The sequence below is a fragment of the Chamaea fasciata genome, unplaced genomic scaffold (genome assembly GCF_029207755.1).
Source record: "Chamaea fasciata isolate MVZ Bird 193981 ecotype frontalis unplaced genomic scaffold, bChaFas1.0.hap1 SCAF_4, whole genome shotgun sequence".
NCBI classification, from domain to species: Eukaryota; Metazoa; Chordata; class Aves; order Passeriformes; family Sylviidae; genus Chamaea; species Chamaea fasciata.
Window position 1 is genome coordinate 47,809,691 of NW_027094089.1, and position 18,309 is coordinate 47,827,999.

The following is an 18,309-nucleotide window of genomic DNA, read 5'->3' on the forward strand; positions in this document are numbered from 1 at the left end:
CTCTTGTAATGTCTGCTCCTAGCGGCTTTCAACGTCATCGTAGGTGGCCGTAAAGCACATTGATCTACAGCGCCAGGGTTGCAAGGAAGTGTTGAAAGAAATCGCAGTCATGACAAAATTTAAGAACTCCAATTTCGTCACCTACTTAGAAAGGCGAGTAGTTCTGGTATTTTTCTGGGCATGTTCGTTTGCACACTTGCAAGGCAAAGGTTTAAAAACTCTTTCTTCACCGGCAGAAAACTGATCTTTCTATTACATCAAGCCACTCCTCCACGATGCATGGGAGGAGACAGCATGTTGTCCCCACAAATGGTTTCTGGCATAAAGAGCTTGAGGGTTGTTTTCAGAATACTGGCTCTCTTACTAAGCCAGCAGCCTGTATGTTCACTTTGCTGCATGTTCTTTTGCTGGTTTGAGGCGTGAATGTTTGCAAGTGTCAGGGAGAAGTGCTGAGAAAGCATCAGACACTGATTTCCCTTGCGCCGTTCCCACCGTTTTCCATTGCTTTGCATGCCAAAAGACTAGGTTAGGAGACACAGAATTTGCCAGGGTTCAAATTGGTTTTCCTGTTTGTGACTGTCCGTTTGCAAGGTTTTCCAAAGGGTGTCCACAGCTCTGCATGCCCACCTGCCCTGGATAAATCTGGGAAAGCTGTGTCTCCTTGTTGCTGGAGTTAATGGTGTGATTTGTCTGTGAAGATGATGAGGCAGCTGCTGGGATGTGTCCACTTCCAGATTTATCTTTACCATCACACAACTGCCTTTTTCCCCTGCTTGCCACCTAAGCTGTCTCCTTTTCTGCGGGTGTGCCTTCCCCATTTAGACGGCACAGCCTGCAAACACTGGATAGCCTAGGTGGAGTGTGTCTTTGTTTTCTTCCGTCTTCATTTACCAGTGCCCTGGAAGCAAAACTCAACCGTAGGCTTTTCCTTCCGTAGGGCAATTTAGCTGTGCACGTTCAGTTCCACGCTGTTGCTTTCCACTACCTTTTCAATGAGGCTGTCCTGCTGGTGTTGGAGTACATGGACGGAGGCTCTTAAGCTGAGGTGGTCATTAAGAATAGAATGGCTGTAGGACACATAGCAACAGTCTGTCGGGAGGTAAGGGATCCTGCTTGTGCTTGGGATGGCTTGGACAGGCTTGTCCTTTGAAAGCGCGGCTAAGTGAGCGATTCCATGTTCAGAGTTTTCTTTCTGTGCTGCTCTTAGGCTTCAGAGAAGAAAAAGCACCTGCACTGAACTGCCTGCCAGTGTCCCTGCCCTCACTCTAGTCTGTTCTCTCCTCTCAGCTACTGCTGTTTAGCCCTCCATCTCTTTTTCATTTTTATTTTCTGTTCTGCACTTTGCCTCTGCGAGCCTTTGCCCAGAACTTTTCTGCATTGCCTTCTCTGCCTGTAAGCGCAAGGGTGCCGGCGTCCGAGTTTTAAACCAACGGCAAAGCCGAAGAGAGACTCGTGTCTCACAGGTCTCAGCTTCAAGGGATGGCATGGCCCCCACCACGGTGCTTGCTGCTGAAGACTGACAAAGAGCTACTTCCACGTCTGCTGTGCAGGAGGCCGTAGAACCCTTGTCATCCAGTCTCCTGCCTGACAGTGATCCCCTTGGTAGCCAAGGCAGAGACTTTTCCTCTTTTGGAAAACCCTGGTTTGTACTTGGGATGGGGAGAGCGTATCTGCTGCAGCAGCAGTCATTCTGACTGGCTTTTCAGGGGACAGTCTCATCCTACAACTGATGTTTCCCCGTCAGAAACAAATATGCCTGGCCTCGGAAGGATCCTGCTCTCCTGGGCTTGCAGCAGCAAGCTCGTCCTCTTGCCAGCATTCAGTGTTCCTGTTAGAACTGTGAATCTTCATGAGCGATTTCCTTTTGCATGTGATGAAATCAGATCAGGCTAACTTTTGGCCTCCTGTTCCTTTTTTTCTCTCTCAGTGCCTGCAAGGCCTGGCTTTCCTTCATGCCAACCAGGTGATCCACAGAGACGTCAAAAGTGACAACATCCTTCTGGGACGGGATGGCTCCATCAGACTGGCTGAGTGTTCTTGGTCAGGTGCAGTGCCCCAGGGACCTGGGGTGGGGCTGCTTTTGGCTGGCTGCCAGGTGCCCAGCAGTGGTGCTGGTGAGAGTGCATGGAGCGCTCCTGCGGGCTCAGAGCGCAGCTGTAAGGTGCTGAGAGGTCTAGAGGGGAGCAAGGTGTCAAGAGTAACTTTGGTTTATGTGTGTTCCTTCCAAAGGGAGAGACTTACAGTGTAAAGCTTCATGGGAATGAGGAAAAGCCACGGTGTGAATCGTGGCAGGTTTAGTAAGTGGACAAATCCCGATTTTCTTGGCTGCAGCCCTGAGGAAAGATGGCACAGCTACTTTTCCAGCTAGATTCAGCCCTGCATTCTGAGACTTGGAGTGACGAGCTCTTTTCTTTGGTTTTCTACTTGAAGCAGTGTTTGTTTTCCTTCTCAGCTGATTTTGGCCTCTGTGCTCTGCTCACCCCTGAGCACAGTAAACGGAGGTCGATGATCGGGACCACTTACTGGATGGCACCCGAGATTGTGAGAAGACAGCCATACGGCCCCAAAGTGGACCCCTGGTCCCTTGGCATTGTGGGAATAGAAATGGCCAAAGGAGAGCCTCCTTACTTTGGTGAAACCGAAGACAGGGTAAGGTGCAAATATGCTCAGGTACCAGAGTCTTCCTGATGCGTCTCCATTGGACAAAATCCCATTCCCACAGATGGAATGTGTTCCAAGAAGGCCCGCTTCTAAAAATGTCCCTGGGGCTCACATAAGCTGTCACGGCAAGACCTCTTGAAGGTTGGAATAGTTGGGGCTGCACTGGACACTTTTTTCTTTTGGGAGACCAGGCTCATCTCTAACCGTCTGCTAGGCAAGAAATCACCACTGCAGACGGCACCTTAAAATATGGGCTCTAGGTGAGCACTTAAGCATATGGAAGAACCAGGAAGGCTCTCAGGTTTCCTTTTCCTTCAGGCTATGTATCTGATAGGCACGCAAGGGGCACCAGATCTGCACGAGCTCGGGCTACCCTCTGCCTTGTGTGACTTTCTGGGCTGCTGCCTGCAGATGGATGTGGACAGGCGAGGCTCTGCCCAGGAACTTCTGCAGGTACAATCCAAAGCAGCTGCAGGCCCAACAGCTCTTCCCTGGGTTTGCTCCTCACCCAGATTCCAGGGCATCGGATGGGCCCCCCTGTAGTAATCTCTGCTCTGGCTGCTTTCCCAATGAAGACCAAGTAGGATCCAAGACTGGGTGAGCTTAGAAGGGACCAGTGAAGGTCATCTAGTCCAAAGGCCCTGCCACTGGCAAGGCCATCTTCAAGTAGATCAGGTTGCTGAGAGGCCCGTCCAACCTGACCTTGAATGTTGCCAGGGCTGGGGCACCTCCCAGCTCTCTGGGCAGCCTGTGCCAGTGTTTTGGCACTCCCCTGGAAAAGAGTTTCTGCCTTAGAGCCCATCTGAATCGACTCTCCTTTAGCTTAAAACCGTTCCCCCTTGTCCTCTTGCAATTGGCCCTGCTAATAGACGCGTCCCCATCTTTCTTCTAAGCCCCTTCAACTGTTGAAAGGTGTCCTTGGAGCTTGCCTTTCTCCAGGCCAAAGAAGCCCAACTCTCACAGCCAGTCCTCAGAGGAGAGCTCCCAACTTCTGGTCATTTCTGAGGCCCCATTTTTTCTCTTGCCTGGTGTATTCAGGTTTCCCTGGTAGCAAAGGCACTGAAGTCTTGCAGTGCTGGGGACGGAGACCTGCAGTGAGGCTTGAGGAACACAATGAAAGCAGTCCCTGCCAAGAGGTTCTAGATTGGTCTGTGGGAAGGCAGGGGCTGTGGGGGGCTGACTGTGAGCCTCAGAGGGACCCAGCTTGTCCCTCCTGCCCCACTCTTAGAGGTTTCTGCCAGCCAAACAGAGACAGATGGGCAGGATTTGTGCCAGCCCTACGTGCTGCCTGGCCCAGTCAAGTAGATGAGAACCCCTGTGGCTTTGCACCAGGTTTTGTGGCAGACAGGCAGCTGGTGATCAGGCCACTTCCTTGGATGTCCCTGCTGCGAAGGAAGATGACAACCAGCACAGGAAGGGCAGGGCATGCCAAGGTAGACACTGCTCCCACTGCAAGCCAGAGCTGAGTCCATCTGTGTTCTGCTGCTTGTGTCTCTGCTCCTGGCTTGCTGCTGAAAACATGCATGTCCAGTGGTCCTGAGAACGACATGTGGGATTGATATTTTGCAGTGTCTCTTGTGTGTCTCTTGAGAATTGGCTTATGCTTCATGTCTCTTTTGGACACTTTAACAGGCCACGTCTCTAGAAAAATGGAGCTTGAAGCCTGTTGAGTTTCCTGAAAGGAACAAGTCCTTTGCACAGCAAGCAGCAATCCCACAGTGGTGTCAGGACAAAAAATCCCGAGAGCGATGACACCCTGAGGAGCGGACTAGTGCAGTTACGGACATGTTTGCCTGTGACACCAGCTTCCTGGACACGAAGGGGGACATGCTGCTGGTGCCCTCGGCCCTATGCCTGTGTGTTTCTGGGCGCTGGAGGAATCCAGCTTGACCCTGTTAGGAACTCCGTTTTGGAAAGAATGGTTCCTTTTTCCTTTGTCTCTTTACATTTGGTTTCTTTTCTCTCTTTTGCCCTTTGGACAGCATCCATTTCTCAAGTTAGCCGAGCCTCTCTTCAGCCTCTTCTGACAGCCTGATTGCTGTCATCCCCGCAGCAAAATAACGCAGGCAGCAGAGGAGATGGCGAGGACCACTTCAGCCCTTTGAGAAAAGAGCCTCTGAGCCATCAGAGTGGGAAAGGAAGGTGGCGTCTTCTTTTCTCCCACCTGCCGATCGTCCCCCTAAATTTCTGCTTTGGACAGCGTTACTGGAGAGCAAAAGTCACTACTAACGGGCACTTTTCCGGTGGGGCGGTTGTGCGAGACATGAAGCTTCCCCTATTTATCGGGGGAGCTCAGGTAGGACTTCATCTGCAAGTGTCTTCCTCCCCTCACCAGGCAAGTGAGCAGGAACAACACGGTTTGGAGGCACAGCAGCTGCTGGAGCAATGAGAGAACTTCCTGGACAAAGTAGAGAAGAAGCAGGAGAAAAGGCTGCTGGTGATGGAGTAGGAAGTTTCCACCATGCAAGCTGAAGAAGAAGAGGCATGAAGCAGAGCCAGTGAAGAGGCAAAGGGTGTGACAAGAGAGTCTGTGTGTTGTTTTGGACTCCTCTGGACTCCTTATGAGCACGGGTTGTCTGGACACTGCCTGTCTGGGTGGGATTGTGTCTTCGCTGGCCCTTGTTCAACAGTCCTGGAGACACCTTGGTGCCATGAGGGACAGGGCCTCTCAGATGAGACGCTACCAAAGCACAGGTTTGAGGAAGGCAGGAATGGTGTTGCAGGCCTGAAGGGAATGGGAAGCCCAGAAGAGTGCTTCAGAAGGAGGGAGGTCCCACAGGAAGCCGCCTGCCGAGCCAGGCTAGAGCTGTTGGCGAGGGCTGGCCGTCAGGCTTCTAAGGAGGTGCCTGAAGCTGCTCAGTACATCCTGTGCACTCTTTGTCTGCTCAAGCAGTGTATTCTAGTCTGTGTGCCTCAGCATGAGCTGTAGCACATCTTCCTCTACACTGTGCTGCCAGACAGACATTCTGGACTCCCTACAGAAGCCATTGTGCTTACAGGGAGCCAGGGAGATCTTGGGGCATTTCTTTTCACCTGTGAGGGCAGCTGGGAGTGGGTGGGCTTTGTCTCAGCTTCTCTGTGCAGTAAAAGCAAAAGCAGGGATTGTTTCCTGAGCAGCAGCAGGCCGCGACCTAGCAAATGACCCAGTGAACGTGTGTGTGCTAGTCTGGCCAAAGTGATCCAGTTGGCTTCCTGGATTCCCTTTAGACTCCTGGCTTGTCACCAGTCACTGGAGACAAAATGCTTCAGAGAAATTGGCTGTGGGGCTGGTTTCATAGTGGTGTTGTTTTGAGGACTGGTATTACTTCTACTATTCCTTTGACAGATCACATGGGCCCTTGCCATGTCAATCTCCGCTCTAGCTGCTTTTCAAAGGAGAACAAAAGAAACTTGCAGTCAAGCATTCAAGGAAGCAGAGGTGATGACCAGGAGCATTTCAGGATTTCTTTCTCCTCTGACAACTCAGAGCTGGGCTCAGAATTAAAAATCTTAGAAACTCCCAAGCCTGTTGGAAGATTCCCTTCCTTGTCACCCAGGGAATACAGCTCTACGTTCACTTCCAAATTGTCCCTTCTTTCTTAATGATGGAAAGTCTCTCCCATGGGCCTTCTCGCGTGCTTTGGAATCGGGAACAGTCTCCTTCCTTTATCAACTCCAGCCTACACTGCCTTTGGAACACCTCCCACTGGCCTGATTTTGCCCAGCCATGGACTTCGGGCTGAGGAAGAAAGTGCAATTGCACCTCCAGCCAAAGGGCAATGAAGAGCAGCGCAGCCAAAACGTCCTGTGGAGATGGAGGCTTTCAGCTGTGCACACAGAGGCATTTGGTTCCTAGTCGGTTCAGCCGGCACGTCTCCTCTGTGACTGCTCCCCCTTCCCAGGTGGCCACGGCTAATAGGTACGAGGCTCTGCAAGTGGAACCAAAGAAGGTGGGCACGTCTGCTGGCAGTACAGGAGAGCAGAGAGCAAAGAGCCTGCAAGGTCCCTGGCCAACGAGGCAAGACCCCCGCTGGACCTGCTCTTTGTCGACAGACAAGGACTTTTGGGTGACACCATGTCTGGGGGCCTTCTGGGGCTCAACAATCGTGAAAAGTCTCTGTGCTTGACTGGGTTTCTCCTTCTTCCTGTGCCTTCTGTTGTCCCTGTGCTCTGCAGTGTCTACCCAGGGCTGTGTAGCTGGCACATCTCGAGTGCAGCAGAGCCTCATTTGTCTGCCCGTGGAGGTGGCTGCCCACGGCAGCCTTTTCCATCTGAGAGCTGCGTCTGGAGAGTGAGTTCCCCTCTCTGTTTGGTCCTGCAGGCCAGGGCCCGTCCTCTGCAGTCTCAGGTGGCATTGAGGGCTACCACAGGTTGGTGTGACCATACTGCAAGCAACAGGAGACAGCGACAGGTTGTTGTTTCCAAAGCCATGTCCTTCAAGATGTTGTGCCACGTGTGTCCTTTGTCCAGCCCTGCCCCGGACCTAGGGATCAGATGCAGGCACTGCTGCTGCTGCTGCTGCTGCTGAAGTCAGCAAGGATTTGGTGGTTGACTTCCATCCCAGCAGAAGTGGTCACTTAGAAAGCCATGTGCTGATGGTGCCCTGCAGATCTCTGGGCTGCATGGGTGTAAGGGAGCTGTCCCTCGCTGTTATTCTCAGGGAAAGTGAGTCAGCACAGCAAACAGGGAGTGCAATGCACGAGCCTCTTCCATCTGTGTCTGCTGAGAGTTTTGACCTTGGCAATTAAGTGGCACAAAGTCAATTGCTTTTGGTCCTACTGTATGTCTGTGTTAGGAAATGCTGCTAAATCTGCCTGTAGCGCAGCAGCAGGGGAAAAAGCCTTTCAGCTCTGCAGGTGCCATAACCTGCCACCGATGCACAGAAAAAGTGCATTTTGTCTTAAGGAGGGAGAGAAAAACTGATTTAGCAGCAAGACACGGTGGAATGATCAGCCAGATGGAGGAGGATGTTTGTCAGGTTTGATGTCCCAGTGCTGGATCCCAGAGCTGCTGCAGTGCAGTGCAGCCTCCAGCACCTGGAGGAACAGCCCCTGCACTACCTCCTCCAACAAGGAGCACCCATGCCAGAATGAAATCAAAGAAGTCCTGAGATGGCTCTGGGCACTCCACCACTAACAAGAAGTTGTTGCAGAGCTCAAACCAGTCTAGGAGCTGAACAACACTGTGCAACCCAGTTGATACCTTGTCCAGCAGCTCAATCTCCAGGGGTGCGCAGGTGCTGTTGGGCTGTGGGAGGACCATGATGCCATCAGTGGGGCTGAAGTCGTGCCAGGGGTCTGGAACCCCTCAGCCAGCCTGTGATGCTCTGAGCCCTCCGCTGACCTCACGGCTGCTCTCCCTCGAGGCATCCTGGTGGCTTCCACTCTCCCGGGCCGCGGCCTATCCCGCCCATCCCACCCCGAGAAACGTCCTGGTTTCTGCTGCTGGCCCCAGTCCCTCACCAGCTCGCCCTGATTGATGACGGATGCGATCCCGTGATGCACATTTGATGGCCACCACGGAGCCAAGGGGAGCAGTGTGCTGAGTTCAGAGCCTCCTGCCGAGGCCTGTTCTCCCCCTCCACCATCCTCCCCCTTCTCCACTCCTGGCCAGCCCCACCAGCCACTGGAGTGCCATCAGCCCTGCACGTCCTCGAGTAGACGCTGCTGAAGCCACTGCACCCCAACAGCCAACCCAGCCGCTGTCGCTCCTGCAAGGCCTCCTGCTCCTTCCCTGCAGCCAAGATGTGGCTGTCGGCATTCGGGCTGGGTCCAGGAATGGTCCCTGATCACCCCTTAAGCACCCCAGGCCGGGCATCCCCATCTGAACAGGGGCACCGGTGGCCTCAGGGCCAGCTGCCGCACTGCTGAGCGGTGGAGCTCGGACCAGGGAAGCTGCAGTGGAGGTGGCATGGAAGAACCTTTTATTCTGCCAGAAAGAAAAAATTCAACTCTGCTTTCATTATTTTAGTTTCATTAATTACAGATCTGAATGGGCAGTATTATAAATAATCACCAGCCAATTCAAAATCCAAAGATTTATTTAGAAATTTCAAAAATCAATTTTGAAAATGCCACGATAAATCAGGACATCGATCGAATGCTGGGTGGACAATCCAGAAGCAGCAAGGGTGCTTCTCCAGAGTACTGTCCACGAATTCAGGATCTCAGGGTAGGAGCTTTATACCATTTTTCTGCCCTGAGGCAAAAGCACGACTGCTGCAAAGAACGTGATTTCGCCCAAAGAAAGACCTAATGCAAAAAGCTCAACTCTATGCAAAAAGCACAACTGCTGAAATGTCTTTCATCCCCCGAGGGGTGTTTTTGAAAAGGTTTCCTGAAGAATTGTAAAGAAGTCCAAAAAGGAGTCACTGAATTTTCTGTGGGGGCACTTGATGAAATCATCTGCTAGTTTCTATCGCGATCGATATCAGATCCTTGAGTGGCTGCGAAGATGTGGCCTGCCTGTGATTAATGGGTCATCTTCACGTTATCTCTTCTGTTATGTAGCAGATGTTGTGGTGGCACCTCCAAGCTAAAAAAAGACTTTGGAATTCTTGGAGATGCCCTCGGACCGTCTCCAAGAATCCAGGTTTTTTAATTCCAATGTATAATTTTACATACACAGTTTTAATACACAAATTTTATACGGTACATCTATTACAGCAGTAAATAACACTAAGACCTGTATAATCTCATAAACTTCAGAAAAGACTTTCTGGGACCTGAATAAAGAAAGATAGAAAAGAAAAGAGATAAAAAAATCAAAAAACCAAACCCCACTGTCATAGACGTAGTGAATAAATTCATGTATTAATAATATTGTATGTTTTAACCTTAAAATTGTCATTCTAAGTTCTGATTCCCAAAAACTGCAAAAGGCGTCTCCGACTACCGAGGCCCATTGTGCAACTGTGAAATAGGAGGGTGAATCCAGAATTTGCAACAGAAACTAGAAGGCTGAGCGGGAGATGGCCCATTCATCAAGGGTGGACTCCCCACTTCATGGTCGATCAGCGCCTGATACCAATCCGGGTGTAGGAGGTTGGTAGATTGAACCGATCACCATCCCAATGCCCGGTTCCAGGAACACCTTTCAGACTCTACATACCGCCAGGAAAATCTTTCAAAACCAAACCACGAAAGAAAGAAATACATGAATATGAGGACTGGACAGAGACTCACAATAGACATTGCCTCCGGACAGAAAAACTGTATAAAGTCTGTGCGCCAAATACCAGCATCTGTGGACAAGGTGGGACAGCACCGTTGCGGCTGCTCCTCTGTCTACCCAGCCTTCGATCGATGTCCAATTTCATTGTGGCTGTCTCAGATTGATTTTGGAAATGGTAAAATAATACCTTTGATATCAGATTGGCTGAAAATCTTTTATAACATCACCCACCCACCATTCCCCAAAACCAAAAAATCCAACTAACCAACCAACCAGATCCAAACTAAAACCAAAAGCTTGAAGCAAATAGGAACTGATTGGGAAAAAAAAAAAAAAAAAACAACACAACAACAAAACCCCAAAAAACAAAAACAACAACAACAACAACACAACAAAAACAACAACAACAACAAAAACACCCAAACAAAAACCAGCAGTAATTTTATTTCCTGTGTTAGTGTACAGCATCCCTTTTTTCTTCTTAAAAAAGTCTCAGAATGTTTCTGTTTGGACAACTTTATTGCTCCATTAAGCTTACAATTAAATATTGTTCTATTTGCCTACAGAAGCTGTGCAGCATGAAGGGAGATGCTGGCTCTGAACCACATCCAAGTGACTGTATTTTCTTGAAAAGCACATTTACCATCACTTTCAGGAGGATGAAGTACAGCAGCTCCTTTGGGCACAAAGAAAGGCCAAACATATTCTGTTCAGGCAAAGTAAATTTACATCAGTGAAAGTAAATTTTTAAAAAAGCAAGGAGATGTACATCTCTAAAAGACATATAAAAGGGCAAAAGTTGGAACCTGTCACCTACCAAGGGTTACTGCAAGTTCTGTTTACAAGAAGTACTATTTTCACCTAAAGTCTACTATAAAAGATTATGAGAGAAAAAGTTTATCCTTTCATTTTGGTTAAAGGTAAGGTTATCTTTACTGAATGAAAGAATGGTAAACATGAGAAAATGGAAAACAATAATAAAAGCAACCTTAACATTTACATCAAGGCAAAAGCAAATTTGTTTTTATAAGCTCATACAGTTCTGACAGAACTTGAAAAAAACCCCCTTCACTTGGATATACTAAATCTCCTCCAAAAATTCTTTGTCAATAAAAGAAAAGATCGCTTCACACCCTAATGTGTGACAAATCAACTTCTGAGTGTCAGTTTAGAGGTACTTCATTGTCATGGACTCATCACCAGCCTGAAACAAAATAAATGGTGCTACCAAGGGAGCTTCACTGTTACTGTATCCCTTTTGTTTCCATGAAGGAGGACTGTAAATCTGCTTACTGTGCTGGGCAGTCTATCATAACATCCAGCTTCCAGGGCCTGGGAATTTACTGGATGGAGTCCACAAGCCAGCCTCTATATCAGGGAGGCCCTCTCCAGGTCAGCTCTGCACCCACAAGGGTTCCTTTGAACTGGATCCATCAGTATGCTCAGATTGTCCGTCAGGTTTGCAAAGGAGTTCCTGACAGCAGTGATGAATGAGCATCTAGAAAGGCAGGAGTTTGGATCTTCAAGAAACAACAACAAAAAGGAAACATCAGGTATTAGTTTCCATTTCTTGTAATATACAGTTCTTTTTCATTTATACAGGATACAACCTGTCATAATTCTGCAACACAGAATACTGAATCTGAAACATGGTTCAAACTTCGCTTTTTAAGGATAGGAATTCAATCTATCAAAAACAGCAGGATCAAAGAAGAAAGTGCCTGAAACTGAATCCAAACACATTTGATTCAATGGCAACCTTTGCACCAACCTGGTGTTTAGCCTTCTGGAAAATGCATCATCTCCTCTTTGTCCTGCTATTTCCCTTTATTCATATAAATTATCCCTCTTCTAATATTCTTCTTTTCTGTGACAAAAATGTGGGGACTCTAAAACTACAGGTTAATAAAGAACCAGGGATGACAGAAATGCAGATGAACCAAGGGAGCCTGCAAATAAGCTCCAGAAACACTCTCCAGCCTTCTACTTCCATGGCTCTATATACTGAAAGGATAAACTATCCTACCAGCCATTAAAGAAAATTAATCTGGTCCAACAGTACAGAGATGTGATCATTCAGAGAATGCAGACGAGGGTTATCATTTTACCCTGCAATAAAGTTACTCCTGCAGGGAAACAGCCCCAATAAAATTTGTGCTGACCAGCTCAGGATATAACCCCTAGTTAAAGGTGTCTACCATAATATTCAGAAATATCTCTTCAGAGCTATGATCCAGAATAGTTTAGATAAAATCCTAAAAATGGAAATGACCTGACCATTCTGACTGATTTATTTTCTTAATTTATTTCTGCTACAATATCCGGTTAAAATTACCTGATTTGCTGAGAACATTCTGCAATTCAGAGATGGAACTGATTATTGCAGTATAGAGGTTACAGCTAGTCAACCAGCCAAGGGCTTCAATACAGTCACTTCCTTCCTCTTCAAAACCTGTGAAACAGAATTGCAGCTAGCAGGATAACTGAATTGCTAAGATATGGCACACTGCTATCTCCAGCTCCTTCAGAAATTAACCAAAAATAAGCACATAAACCACAAATTAATCAGGACAATTTGGACCGAATTAAGCATGCTTCCAAAAGTACTAAAAAAGATAAGGTAGATGAATCTTCGAATTTGTAAAGTATTTTTGATACCATTTATTCTTGTAGGAGGAAGCATAAACTGCTCTGCCAACAGAAAGGGACAAGCAGACATAATCTATAAAGAAAATTTATAAAGAAAATTTCTGAATCCTATGCTAATATTTTACCTGAATCAGATAGCAATTTTTGTGGATTTTAGTTGGAAATAAATAATAAAAAATATTTAAAAAAGAAGAGGAAATATCTTTTTCAAACAAACCCACAAAAAAGTAGATGGTTAATCATTTAGGAACATCGCAAGATATTTACCACAGAGAAGATGCTGTAGCACGTACTTCTGAAATCAGTAACACAAATGTCAAGGACATCAGATAGTGTTGAGTTCATGTGTATACTTGCAATTTCACTTACAACGCTTACCAGACTAGGCATTTCCTCTTAGAGCGAAATACATTTGTCAAGAAACATAAAAAACCATAAATCTGTACGTAATATTTGTCAAAATGTCCTTAAATATGTCTTTATGGCCCAGTAATAATATTACTCCTTGTTATTCCCTAACCATGTAGTTTGATGACACTTTAAAAACATTTCACTTACGTGACACATACCTGCCTCTGGATTCTCCCACACAAACTTGAATTCCAGTGCTTCCTCTTGAGCAATCTGTCCATGCAAAAAGGAAGGAAGAATATCGGACCAGAGCTCTATGCCTGTTAGTGGCCAGAACCGCAATCACAGCTCTTCAGTACACATAATCCAGGTGTTTGGCTCTTCTCTGCCTCACAGCCTTGCTTCATCTTGATTGTTTGCCACCTTAGTTGGGAGAGCATAAAGGAGGCTGCTGATCTTCTGGTTCACTAATTAGTGGGGATTCACCTGGTCCTGGAGAAGGTCTCTTTGGGAAGCCCCAGAGCACAGTCAGCTGTGGAGGGGACACAGGGCCCCTGACAGCAATGCACAGGCTGCCAGCAGAGATGAGCACTCCTTGTGAGCATCTGATCATGTATTTCTCACAGTATTGGATTCCTGGGCCGTTTCCATGCAGATTTGTTGAAGGTCACGCTGTTTTTGCCTGGTGTTCTGTGCTCTTTTTTCACATTCCTGCAACAGAAACAAAGCAAACCAAAATGCAAGAAATATTAACTAGATGGTTTTTACCTAGACAAGAGCTAAAAGAAAATTGGTATATTGATCAAATGATGCATTTAAGGAACAAGAGTTGCTAGTAATTCTAGTGATGAAAGGATCTCCTCCAGTAAACAATTACAGAAGTCATTTCTTTCTTATTAAAAGCAATGTTAATATTAGCACAGTGATGGTTGACTGGGGTTTTTTCTACCATAAAAACATACTAAAATTCCCAAATTACCCTCAACTGCTAAGAGGCTTAAACTCCTGAAAGTATCCATTAAACATTTAAAGAAAAAAAGGAGAAGTTCCCAGCACCACACCTGTGCTCTTGCAGGAACTTCTGCAAGGAGATGTGAATACTGCTGTTCAAGGTCTTGCTTTTCTTTCTGCGGGCAATCTTCCTGTGCTTTTATGCTGTTCCGAAGTTTTCTCAAAAGCATCCTCCTGTGTCTGCTGAAGGTTGTTCAGAGTGTCAGTCTTGTGCTGAGACACCTGTGTGACAAGCATTGAAGAAGAAATGATTATTTACCTTTCTACTTGAAATTAAGCACAGACCATTCCAGCATAAAATCAAAACTGTCATTTCTTCAATATTTTTATTCAAACAAGGTAAAATCGTTTCTTGGCAAATGAATGACTTGCTTCTCAAAACAAAACTGAAATGTATTTTGAAACAAAATATTTGATTTGGTTTTGGTTTTTTGCCATCCTCATCCCACCTTGCAGATGTTGGGTCACCTTCTTTTTAGGAAACGTGAGCCACACACTTCCTACATTTTTTTAAAAACAATTGTATTAAATGTCACTAAATTATTAAACTAGTAATCCAAGTATATCCTTTAGAAGCTGGAGATGAATGCAAATAATAATTTAAACACAGCCTTTCTATCTTTCTTTGCTTGTGGATTTTTTAGTGTTTTGTTGTTTGATTTTACTTTTTCTGAAAGTTCTAACTCAATCCTCACATTTCTGGGCCTCCTGGGCCTGGATTGATTTGGCCCAGGGGGATTTATACTCCAAAATGTCCTTGCTGTCTTTGAGCCCTGAAGGCTCCCTTAATTGCTTTATTAATCATTTGTCAAATGCATTGGGGCAAACAAGGCATCGTCATTAGCACTACTATTATGATGATGAATACCTACAAACTCATTCTTAAAAGCTCTTTCATCGATGATGTTCAATGATGTTCATTCCATCAATCTCATAGACGGTCTATCCAAATCCCACCATCCATTCTAAATTTTACACACCCTCCTAAAGTTGCGGTATACTCATCTGAACAGATTCTGAGTGACCAGATAAATTCATGCAACACATCCCTTCAAAATTTCCACACCCATGTCCACATGCAAAGCAGAGAAATCATTAAATGCATATTGAATTAAAGAAATACGGTAACTCCAGTTCATCTGATTTTTGTATGTGGAGCAGGGGTGTTGCAGTGCAGGTCAGTGGTGATTCGCTGCAGCCTCCCAAAATTGTCTCCCTGAGGAAGGCGTTGGGGCACACAGCAATCACACACCCACGCCCACCACAGGTGATTTGCTGATGACAGAGGACTGGAATGGCCTTTGTGTAGAAAACCAGTGGGTTTTACAGCCGTGCTGGAGTGGTCCAGAGGCAAAGACGCTGACAGTTATAGGGCCCTCTCTTTATCCTCATACAGCGCTCCAGAAGGGAACCAGTTGAGTCTACCAGAGCCAATACCTCCTGGCTGTAGATGATTTTCTATTACATCATTTTCTATTATTTCTTTTCTTGATTTTTCCCAAAACAAGTGCCAGAGGAGGATGTTACTAACAAAAAATCCAGAACTATAGAAGAGTCTTCCTTTATTTAAATATAAAAGTACATGGGCAACAGCTGATATTTTTACTTACACAGAGGATCTAGAAAATTAAAAAAAAAAATACTGTTTCAGAGTTTGGACTTGAAAATATTTAATCAGTAACAGTCCCAGATCTTTTACTAGGCAAAATGAAACACCGTATCTCTGTTTATCGTCTTTTATTCTTTTATTGTTTCAAACAAAGACCAGTTTCGTTCACTCATGCTGTGAGTTTCTCTGCTCTGTACATCTCTCTTTCCTTCTGAGAAAAGGAGATGGTTCCATTCCGCTATAAAAGGGGGAGTCAGGGAAGATTCTTTTTGGTAGATTTCTCAGACGAAAATAAAAGGCAAATGCAGCAATATGATACTAGAGAACCGTTGATTGAAAAAAAAAAAAGGGTAAATGTGAAAAACTAGGTTCACTTTTAATGTAAATTTTAAGAAATAGATTTAATAAAATAATAAGACAATAAAGAGATAAAAAAGCAAAGTACAGCTCGCTGGGTGACTTGGCACTCAGTCAAGTCCACGCACTGCTATATCGAAGTCATAATTTAAATACACTTTCTATTACAACTATCAGTTTGTTGAATATTCATATTTTTTTATAAACTAGTTTCCATATTTTAGGAACTGTTCTGCATGGTCTCTCTTTGGGTCTGCCTTTTTAGAGCATGTGTATTTTTTGCCTGTGTCTTTGTTATCACCTCCAGTTTGGGCCTTCATTCGTGTTTTTTTCAGATGGTAGTTGTTGATAGTTGGTGTATCAATGGTAGAGTCCCTTTTTGCATGTTCACTGGATGTTATTCTGACCAAACAGATAGTTCAAGCAAATAGCAGTCTTCCTTACATGTTCACTGGATGTTATTTTGGCTAAACAGACAGTTTAAGCATACTATATTAGCTAATACCACTATGTTTAGGTTTTTTTACTAATAGCAGAAATAAAAGAAAAACTTGTATCCTTATCACAACATTATTACTCATATAACACGTATCTTGCGGAAAGCCAACCCTATAATATGTACTTAAAACAGTAAGTGTTCCTACTAAAAGGGGGAAAGAAAAAGGAGCAGAGAGGGAAAAAGAGAGAGATAGAGAAAGGAACAGAAGAGAGGGACAGCGTTACCGTAAAAACCCCAGTGCTCTATCAGCATCACCTTGGTAGATGGAGCATGCGTGCTGCCAACCGTAGTGTGTCTATGGAGATCCTCTGGTGGCCTGGGCAGGATTTCGCAACAGCTGCAGTCTGTGTGTCCCTTCCATCGGTGCAGAAAAGGCTGCTGTCAGTAAAGGTGCGCTCCTAGTGCAGCTGCGGGTCCTCAGGGTCGGGCCGCCACAGCTACGGGCCTAAGAGCAGATGGCGCCGGCTGCAGTGGTCGCGGCTGGATGCAGGTGGTGGTCTGCAGTGCCCAGGAAGCGCAGCAAGGGTAGCTGTGGCGGCACCCGCGCTGTTGGGGAGGCAGTGGAGCACGAGGTCCCTTGTGGGGAGCTGGTTCGTGGAAAAGGTGAAGCAGAGCAAAGCAGCTACGGGTAGGGAAGCAGGACCACAGGGAGGAAGAGCCAGTGTGGGGGGGGGAAGAAGGGCTAAGGTGAGCCTCCGAGTGAGCCCCTGATCCCTCCAAGAAACGTAAAGCAAAAATGGCTGGTGTTGTGTCACAGTTGTGTGCTTTTATGTGCTAAGGCTTCTCCCCCTGCCCAACCTCACGGCCGTTTTTGGTGGGCTTTCTTGGTGGGCATCCGGGCATTTGCCCCAGCAGCCTGTCGGGGGTTCCCTCGCAGCCCGATCGTGGAAGTTTTCTCTGCCCTGATCGGCGGTCAGGCAAAGCCTCTCCGGGGACAGAGCTGTCAACACATGTCAACCCTTACAGGAATCCTTCACCTCATGTGTAACATATGTCGAGGCATAAATAAAAATCAGATTGGTCCCTCTTAGGGAAGTATCTTTCATTCTTCTGAATACAGCCTGTACCTGGACTAGCTGGATCAAATAATGAGCCTTTGGCCATGCCACAGACGCAGGAAATAGCCAAGCTGTTAGAGCAACTGTTTTGCATTGAATGCATTAGGTCCACTTTGAATCCTGCAAAACCATCTTGAGCTGGTAGAAATGTGAATGCTGACAAATCAGAAGTAACAAACCAAAGACATTTTTTTCCCCAGCAGGTGAAGTGGCAGTGTCAGAAACAACAGCAGTACAGGCTGGCCTGTGACATCACACTCAAGGCCTGCAGAGTAAATCCATCAGCTTGTTTAGTGGTTTGGCTCTTTTTTTCCTCTGCTGTTCTTTATATTTTGGAATTTTTTTTTCCAATGGCCCATTGAGTGAAATCAGCTTGTGAAATGCTGGCTAATAGCAAAAAAATGCTATGTTAAACTAAGGTGGCAATTCATCACAGTTCCTGCTCATTTGCAGAAGTGTTCAGGTTGTTTGAGATAAAAACCTTGGCAGATGCTCAACAACTCATTTACCAGTAAAATTCAATTTTTCTGTGTGTTATTTGGAACAGACATTTTGAAGGTCAGACATGCATCACAAAGCTCAGGATCATGCACTAGTGATAGTAAAAGTTGATTTTTTGGAGTCAACTCAGACTCTTCCTTTAGTTCAACCTTCCTCCCATTTTTATAACTATATGTCATGTCCAAGTAACTCTGAGGCAGAAACCCAGACTGGGCAAGTCTGATTTCATTGCCATGGATGATGATCTTAGAAGAAAATGATCAGCAGATTGGTTGATTAATGGGCTCCAACCACCACTACTAAAACGAAACAGTACTCTTTGTGCAAGTTTCTTTTTTTCATATTGATTTTTTTTTTCTGCTAGGAACATTTAGCACAGGAATGCTTAATGAAGCGTGTCCTGCCAGTGAGACCTGCTTATTTAAGGAAGTCAGCTCTCCTTCCAAGGCACATGCACTCCC

General features: G+C 46.1%; 1 long non-coding RNA gene across 1 annotated transcript; it reads right to left on the reverse strand.

The window, feature by feature from the left end:
• Positions 1-10,228: 10,228 nt before the first annotated feature.
• On the reverse strand, positions 10,229-14,021 carry LOC136288906 (uncharacterized). The gene is made up of 4 exons (XR_010720643.1): positions 13,875-14,021; positions 13,032-13,524; positions 12,149-12,265; positions 10,229-11,333 (listed from the first exon to the last, which is right to left on the reverse strand). It is a non-coding gene; the product is annotated as an uncharacterized lncRNA (long non-coding RNA).
• Between the last annotated feature and the right edge of the window lie 4,288 nt (positions 14,022-18,309).